This window comes from Armigeres subalbatus, chromosome 1, assembly GCF_024139115.2.
Source record: "Armigeres subalbatus isolate Guangzhou_Male chromosome 1, GZ_Asu_2, whole genome shotgun sequence".
NCBI lineage: Eukaryota > Metazoa > Arthropoda > Insecta > Diptera > Culicidae > Armigeres > Armigeres subalbatus.
Genome location: NC_085139.1, coordinates 281,250,271 through 281,259,374, shown reverse-complemented (window position 1 = coordinate 281,259,374; position 9,104 = coordinate 281,250,271). Strand labels below are relative to the sequence as shown.

The following is a 9,104-nucleotide window of genomic DNA, read 5'->3' as shown; positions in this document are numbered from 1 at the left end:
CAACACAGCAAAAAATATATTAATATGCCGCTACGTATTTTCGTAAAACGTACATGAAAATCCGACGTAATAACATATTTTACGTAATATTGTGTAATATTGACGCTTTATTAAATTCCTCGTCGCAACATTCAATTGAGAAAGTTAATTTTTCAGTTACGTCGATACAACGCCAAATAGGTGAATATCGCAAAATCAGCGTAATATTACCGTCACCATCAGTGATATCATAATGTATGCTGTAGATGTCAACAAAGCCGGCAGTCAGTCCAGTTTTCACTCCATCCTGTTCGTATCGGAATACGATTATCATTAAATATTATTAGTTTAATTGCTTTTTTAAATCTAAATTAGGTCTTAGGAAGTGATAGAAATGTGAAAAGAGTGTTTCCGACCTGTAACTGGGAGAAAATCTGTTCATGGGTAAGTTTTGTATGTAGTTTAATTTGTACCCAGCCGGTGCAATTTATCATATCATTTTTCAGTGAGGCAAATATCGGAAGGATGCTATGGAGCTGCAGAATTCGTTCATACCCACAAGGAGCCGGCATTGGAAAATGGACTTGTACAGGTAAGTTTCTGAAAGATTATTTTTTCGATCGCCTGACGACTAATTGTGAGATTTTTTACTACTTGATACTTGATGGACTACAGCTCTTCGATGAACCTACGCCGAATGGAGTAGGGGAGAATGGTCCAAAATGCACCCCTGGGGCAAAATGGCCTCACTCATAAAATCACTCATATAATCTGTTGTAGTACATTTTTGAACGAATATTACCATTACAATTCATAATCAGTTATCCATCATTGAGCTCCATTGGAAAAATTAAGCAAAATCCCTTCATATTCACTTAAATTTAACGATTTGCTATTCTTCCACCACATCCGTAAGATTTTAGTTCAATGCATTAAGAAAAAACAAACAACCATGCGTTCACCATCATTTTACATGCAATTGAGTCATTTTAGACCACCATTCGGGCGTTTTGCCCCAGGCCTATTTTTAAAACATTTTTTAAATGCGTTAGAAAGTCATGAAAACCTTATTGTTTTGAATAGGAGATCATTGTGAAATGTAGCTGGGTTTGTAAATTTTGCACCTATACGTTGAAATCGTTAGGTATTTTTGTTTATATGGGCGAAAACATCGAAAAAGCTTAAGGGGTGCATTTTGGACCGTTCTCCCTATCCTTCTCCACTGGACTCGATTCTGGGCCAATCGCTTCCAGTCGCCCTGAACATTGAGCGCCCTCAGGTGCTCTTCAATTGCAAAAAGCCATCGTGTACGCGGCCTTCCTTTACAGATTCAAAATCGTCCTCGGATAATTGAACCAGTAACCGGTCTCTGCAATCAGACCTCAGACTTTCCTGCAGAGCCAAACTATCGAGATCATGCAAAAATTAAACCGCGCAGGTAAGTTATAATTTCTAATCGACTAAAATAAAACCTCGTCCAGTACTGAACAGTTGATGAGTTATTTAATATTTGTTACAGGTACGGAACAAACTGCCGGGTTCAGAGCAATCAAGTGGACTGAGACCAACGGAAGTAGTTGCGAAGCAATGCAAACATGCGGTGACATGCGGGAAGACGAACAATGCAGTCACGACCAGACCAGCATCATATGGCTTAAAATCTTTAAATCTTTAAATCTTTAAATCTTTAAATCTTGAAATCTTTAAATCTTAAAATCATAAAATCTTAAAATCTTAAAATCTTAAAATCTTAAAATCTTAAAATCTTAAAATCTTAAAATCTTAAAATCTTAAAATCTTAAAATCTTAAAATCTTAAAATCTTAAAATCTTAAAATCTTAAAATCTTAAAATCTTAAAATCTTAAAATCTTAAAATCTTAAAATCTTAAAATCTTAAAATCTTAAAATCTTAAAATCTTAAAATCTTAAAATCTTAAAATCTTAAAATCTTAAAATCTTAAAATCTTAAAATCTTAAAATCTTAAAATCTTAAAATCTTAAAATCTTAAAATCTTAAAATCTTAAAAATCTTAAAATCTTAAAATCTTAAAATCTTAAAATCTTAAAATCTTAAAATCTTAAAATCTTAAAATCTTAAAATCTTAAAATCTTAAAATCTTAAAATCTTAAAATCTTAAAATCTTAAAATCTTAAAATCTTAAAATCTTAAAATCTTAAAATCTTAAAATCTTAAAATCTTAAAATCTTAAAATCTTAAAATCTTAAAATCTTAAAATCTTAAAATCTTAAAATCTTAAAATCTTAAAATCTTAAAATCTTAAAATCTTAAAATCTTAAAATCTTAAAATCTTAAAATCTTAAAATCTTAAAATCTTAAAATCTTAAAATCTTAAAATCTTAAAATCTTAAAATCTTAAAATCTTAAAATCTTAAAATCTTAAAATCTTAAAATCTTGAAATCTTGAAATCTTAAAATCTTAAAATCTTAAAATCTTAAAATCTTAAAATCTTAAAATCTTAAAATCCTAAAATCTTAAAATCTTAAAATCTTAAAATCTTAAAATCTTAAAATCTTAAAATCTTAAAATCTTAAAATCTTAAAATCTTAAAATCTTAAAATCTTAAAATCTTAAAATCTTAAAATCTTAAAATCTTAAAATCTTAAAATCTTAAAATCTTAAAATCTTAAAATCTTAAAATCTTAAAATCTTAAAATCTTAAAATCTTAAAATCTTAAAATCTTAAAATCTTAAAATCTTAAAATCTTAAAATCTTAAAATCTTAAAATCTTAAAATCTTAAAATCTTAAAATCTTAAAATCTTAAAATCTTAAAATCTTAAAATCTTAAAATCTTAAAATCTTAAAATCTTAAAATCTTAAAATCTTAAAATCTTAAAATCTTAAAATCTTAAAATCTTAAAATCTTAAAATCTTAAAATCTTAAAATCTTAAAATCTTAAAATCTTAAAATCTTAAAATCTTAAAATCTTAAAATCTTAAAATCTTAAAATCTTAAAATCTTAAAATCTTAAAATCTTAAAATCTTAAAATCTTAAAATCTTAAAATCTTAAAATCTTAAAATCTTAAAATCTTAAAATCTTAAAATCTTAAAATCTTAAAAATCTTAAAATCTTAAAATCTTAAAATCTTAAAATCTTAAAATCTTAAAATCTTAAAATCTTAAAATCTTAAAATCTTAAAATCTTAAAATCTTAAAATCTTAAAATCTTAAAATCTTAAAATCTTAAAATCTTAAAATCTTAAAATCTTAAAATCTTAAAATCTTAAAATCTTAAAATCTTAAAATCTTAAAATCTTAAAATCTTAAAATCTTAAAATCTTAAAATCTTGAAATCTTAAAATCTTAAAATCTTAAAATCTTAAAATCTTAAAATCTTAAAATCTTAAAATCTTAAAATCTTAAAATCTTAAAATCTTAAAATCTTAAAATCTTAAAATCTTAAAATCTTAAAATCTTAAAATCTTAAAATCTTAAAATCTTAAAATCTTAAAATCTTAAAATCTTAAAATCTTAAAATCTTAAAATCTTAAAATCTTAAAATCTTAAAATCTTAAAATCTTAAAATCTTAAAATCTTAAAATCTTAAAATCTTAAAATCTTAAAAATCTTAAAATCTTAAAATCTTAAAATCTTAAAATCTTAAAATCTTAAAATCTTAAAATCTTAAAATCTTAAAATCTTAAAATCTTAAAATCTTAAAATCTTAAAATCTTAAAATCTTAAAATCTTAAAATCTTAAAATCTTAAAATCTTAAAATCTTAAAATCTTAAAATCTTAAAATCTTAAAATCTTAAAATCTTAAAATCTTAAAATCTTAAAATCTTAAAATCTTAAAATCTTAAAATCTTAAAATCTTAAAATCTTAAAATCTTAAAATCTTAAAATCTTAAAATCTTAAAATCTTAAAATCTTAAAATCTTAAAATCTTAAAATCTTAAAATCTAAAACTCTTAAAATCTTAAAATCTTAAAATCTTAAAATCTTAAAATCTTAAAATCTTAAAATCTTAAAATCTTAAAATCTTAAAATCTTAAAATCTTAAAATCTTAAAATCTTAAAATCTTAAAATCTTAAAATCTTAAAATCTTAAAATCTTAAAATCTTAAAATCTTAAAATCTTAAAATCTTAAAATCTTAAAATCTTAAAATCTTAAAATCTTAAAATCTTAAAATCTTAAAATCTTAAAATCTTAAAATCTTAAAATCTTAAAATCTTAAAATCTTAAAATCTTAAAATCTTAAAATCTTAAAATCTTAAAATCTTAAAATCTTAAAATCTTAAAATCTTAAAATCTTAAAATCTTAAAATCTTAAAATCTTAAAATCTTAAAATCTTAAAATCTTAAAATCTTAAAATCTTAAAATCTTAAAATCTTAAAATCTTAAAATCTTAAAATCTTAAAATCTTAAAATCTTAAAATCTTTAAATCTTAAAATCTTAAAATCTTAAAATCTTAAAATCTTAAAATCTTAAAATCTTAAAATCTTAAAATTTAAAAATCTTAAAATCTTAAAATCTAAAAATCTAAAAATCTTAAAATCTTAAAATCCTAAAATCTTAAAATCCTAAAATCTTAAATCTTAAAATCTTAAAATCTTAAAATCTTAAAATCTTAAAATCTTAAAATCTTAAAATCTTAAAATCTTAAAATCTTAAAATCTTAAAATCTTAAAATCTTAAAATCTTAAAATCTTAAAATCTTAAAATCTTAAAATCTTAAAATCTTAAAATCTTAAAATCTTAAAATCTTAAAATCTTAAAATCTTAAAATCTTAAAATCTTAAAATCTTAAAATCTTAAAATCTTAAAATCTTAAAATCTTAAAATCTTAAAATCTTAAAATCTTAAAATCTTAAAATCTTAAAATCTTAAAATCTTAAAATCTTAAAATCTTAAAATCTTAAAATCTTAAAATCTTAAAATCTTAAAATCTTAAAATCTTAAAATCTTAAAATCTTAAAATCTTAAAATCTTAAAATCTTAAAATCTTAAAATCTTAAAATCTTAAAATCTTAAAATCTTAAAATCTTAAAATCTTAAAATCTTAAAATCTTAAAATCTTAAAATCTTAAAATCTTAAAATCTTAAAATCTTAAAATCTTAAAATCTTAAAATCTTAAAATCTTAAAATCTTAAAATCTTAAAATCTTAAAATCTTAAAATCTGAAAATCTTAAAATCTTAAAATCTTAAAATCTTAAAATCTTAAAATCTTAAAATCTTAAAATCTTAAAATCTTAAAATCTTAAAATCTTAAAATCTTAAAATCTTAAAATCTTAAAATCTTAAAATCTTAAAATCTTAAAATCTTAAAATTTTAAAATCTTAAAATCTTAAAATCTTAAAATCTTAAAATCTTAAAATTTTAAAGTCTTAAAATCTTAAAATCTTTAAATCTTTAAATCTTTAAATCTTGAATTCTTGAAATCTTAAAAAATAAAAAATAAATTAAAAATTAAAAATTAAAAATCCAAAATTATAAATTAAAAAATTAAAATTAAAAATTAAAAAATCCAAATTTGAAAATTCAAGATTCAAGTTTCAAAATTCAAAACTCAAAATTTAAAATTAAAAATAAAAATAAAAAATAAAAATTCAAAATTCAAAATAAAAATTTAAAAAATGATTAGCAAGCAAAAATTGCGCAGAGCATTCTCATGAGCTTTTACACAGGGTGCGAGTATGCGCTGTTAAATTGCCACCGGAGCAATTGCTGTAGGAACTCCTTTAGGAATTTCTGAAGAAACTCCTGGAAGATTTTCAGTAGGAGCTCCTTGAGTAATTCTAGAAGGACGTTCTAGTGGAACTCGTAGAGAAATTTCCGAAAAGGAGGACTGCCTTGGAAGGAACACCTTGAGGATTTTCTGGATAAATTTCCGGAGGAGTCGCTAAAGGTTTTTCTTGAGAAACTCATGGAGGACTTCCTGAGGAAATTCCAGGTAGAATTTTTGGAGGATTTTCCGAAAAAAACTCTTTGATAGATTTTCGGAAGAACTCCTGGTAAAATTCCCGAAGAAATATCTGGTGAAATTTCTGCTGAAACTCCTACAGAAATTTCCAGAAGAACTCCTGAAGGTATTTCTGGAGGAATATCTGGATGAATTCCTAGAGGAACTCTTTAAGGTTTTCAAAGACGTTCTCTCGACGAACTTATGGAGGAATTTGTGGACGACTTTTCTGGAGGAATTTCTTCAGGAATTTCCAAGCCTTGAGAACACCTTGAGAAATTTTCGGATTAACATTTGGAAGTATTATCGAATTTCTGAAGAAATTTTTGAAGGATCTCCTGGTGAAATTTCTGGAGTAACTCCCGGAAGAATTTCCGGAGAAAATATTAGAGGAATATCTGTGGGACTTTTCAGGAGAAATTGTGCGATTTTCTGGAGAAACTGGTGGAGGACTTTTCGGAGGTACTCCTGGAGGTATTCTAGAGGAATTTTCAAAGGAATACTCGGAGGAGCTGCTTCCTAAAAGATTTTCAAGAGGAACTCATGGAATAATTCTTGAAGGTCCTTCTGGAGGAATTTCTGACGGAAGCTCTTGGAGGAATTTCTGGAAAAATTCCTGAAGGAATTTCCGGGGGAGTTCCTGTCGAATTTTACGGAGAAACTTGTGGATCTTAGAGGTATTTTTGGAGGAATTCCTGAAGGAACTCTTGGAGGAAAGGAAGGAAAATCCGAAACAGTGTTTAGAGCAATTTCCGTAAGAACTTCTGAAGAACTTTCCAGAGGAAGAATTTTGGGATGAAGTCCAGGGAGAATTGTCGAATGAACTCCAGAAGGAATTTTCTTAGGAACTCCTGGAGGAATTTCCGGAAGAACTCCTAGAGGATTTCCTGGAAGTATTTGCCGATGTATTTCAGAAGAAGGTTCTGAAGTAACTTCCGGTGGAACTCTTGGAAGATTTTTAGGAGGAACTCCGGGAATAATTCTTGAGGGACCATCTGGAAGAACTCTTGGAGGAATTTCGGAAACAATCTCTTGAAGAGTTTCCGGAAGAACTTCTGCAAACTTCTTAAAAATTATCCAAAAGAGCTTCTGGAGGAATTTCTGGAGAAATTCCAGCAGGAATTTCCGGAGGAGTTGCTGTCGAATTTTCCGGCGAAACTCGTGGATAATGCTTGGAGAAATTTCCGAAGGAAATCTTGAAGGAATTTCCGTAGAAGCTACTGAAAGAATTTTCGAAGTAATATTTAGAGATATTTTCAGAGGAATTTCTGAAGGAACTCGTGGAAGAATGGTGGAAGAACTCCATGAGGAAATTCCGAAGAAGTTTACAGAGAAATTTCCGTAGGAACTCCTGAAGATTTTTCCGGAGGATTTTTTAGGGGAATTTCGAGATAAGGTCTTGGGGGAATGATCGAATGCACTCCTGGAGGAAATTTCTAAGGAACTCCTGGAGGAGTTATTGGAAGAATTCTTGGAAGAATTTCCTAAAAAACTTCTGGAGGAATTTCCGAAGAAACTCCTGAAGGAATTCCTGGAAATACTTGGCAAGCTATTTCGGAAAAAGGTGCTGAAGTCACTTCCGGGCGAACTTGTTGAGGAATTTCCGAAGATACTCTTAGAAGATTTTCAGGAGGAACTTCGGAAATAACTCTTGAAGGACCTTCTGAAGGAACTAGTGGAGGAATTTCCGGAACAATCTTTTGAAAAGTTTCCGGAAGAATTTCTGCTGGTTTTTCTGAAAGAATATCCGTAAAATCTCCTAGAGGAATTTCTGGAGGAATTCCTGAAGAAATTTTCACGGCAGTTCCTGCACAATTTTCCGGCGTTATTCATATACAATTCTTGGAGGAATTTACTAACGAACTCTTGAAGGAATCTCCGTAGAAGCTACTGAAGGAATTTTTGGAGTAATTTGAGGAGGAGGAGCTACTGGAGCTATTCCCGAAGGAACCCCTTTAGGAGAAACTCCAGAAAGATTTTCAAGAGAAACTCCTGGAATAATTCTTGAAGGACCGGCTGGAGGAACTCCTGGCGGAAATTCCGGAAAAAAATATTGAAGAGTTTTCAGAGGATCTTCTGCAGGTATTTCTGGAGAAATATCCGAAAGAGCTGCTGGAGGAATTTCTGGAGAAAACTCTTGAAGGAATTCCGTAGAAGCTTATAAAGGAATTTTCGAAGTAATTCTTAGAGGTATTTTCGGAGGAATTTTCTGAAGGAACCCATGGACGAATGGTGGAAGACCTCTTTAAGGAAATCCTGAAGGAGTTTTTAGAGAAATTTCCGTAGGAACTTCTCAAGAACGGAGGATTTCTTGGAGGAATTTCGAGGTAAAGTCTAGGGGGAATGGTCAAATGAACTCCTGGAGGAAATTTCTAAAGAACTCTGGAGGAATTTCATTAGAAACTTCCGGAGGAATTTCCGAAGAAACATCTGGAGGAATTCCTACTAGCCGTGGTTTATCGGAAAAAGTTTCTGAAGCAACTTCCGGAGAAACTCGTGGTAGGTTTTTAGGAGGAACTCCTGGAATAATTGAACCGGTGCTAGCGAAAGTGGTACATGTTACATTGAGTAAATTTTACAGGAGACGCAATTTCCCAAAAACTTTGAAAATAAAATTCAAATTTGCAATTTTCTGCATCTCAACAGTACCAACGTGTTATGACTGATGTGCCTAAAGGTAGTAATGAGAAATATGCGATGTTTCTTGTCAAATTTCAAGTTTGTTGGAACAAAATGCACATGTACCACTATTAATGGGAGCAAAATGCAACAGAAACCTAAAATCGTTGCCAGTAAAAGTGGTACATATACATTTTTAAAATTATTTTAAACGGCAGTAAGCCATCTTGAAATTCAAAATAGGGTTAAAATCTATTGCGGAAACATGTATGTTGTACAATTTTCTTTTCAATAGGCTGTTTTTAGTGGGTATAACTGTACATGTACCACTTTTCCTGGCAACGAAATTGCTATTGTGATATATACCATAAATTAAAAAGTGCTTATCTCCAGATTTAGTTGTCAAAAATCACTTTTTCGTTATTCCCTTACTAAATCTTTGCTTCCAGAAGCAGTTGCTGTAAAAAACACAAATACGACAAAAATGGATTATGTACCACTTTCGCTGGTACCGGTTCAATTCTTGAAGGACCTTCTAGAGGAACTAATGGAGGAATTTCCGAAAAAAAAA

General features: G+C 27.6%; 1 long non-coding RNA gene across 1 annotated transcript; it reads left to right on the top strand.

Moving 5' to 3' along the window:
* The first annotated feature begins 398 nt into the window (after positions 1-398).
* On the top strand, positions 399-1,614 carry LOC134214964 (uncharacterized). Its single transcript, XR_009979984.1, has 3 exons — positions 399-571; positions 1,308-1,417; positions 1,499-1,614. It is a non-coding gene; the product is annotated as an uncharacterized LOC134214964 (long non-coding RNA).
* Positions 1,615-9,104: the final 7,490 nt, after the last annotated feature.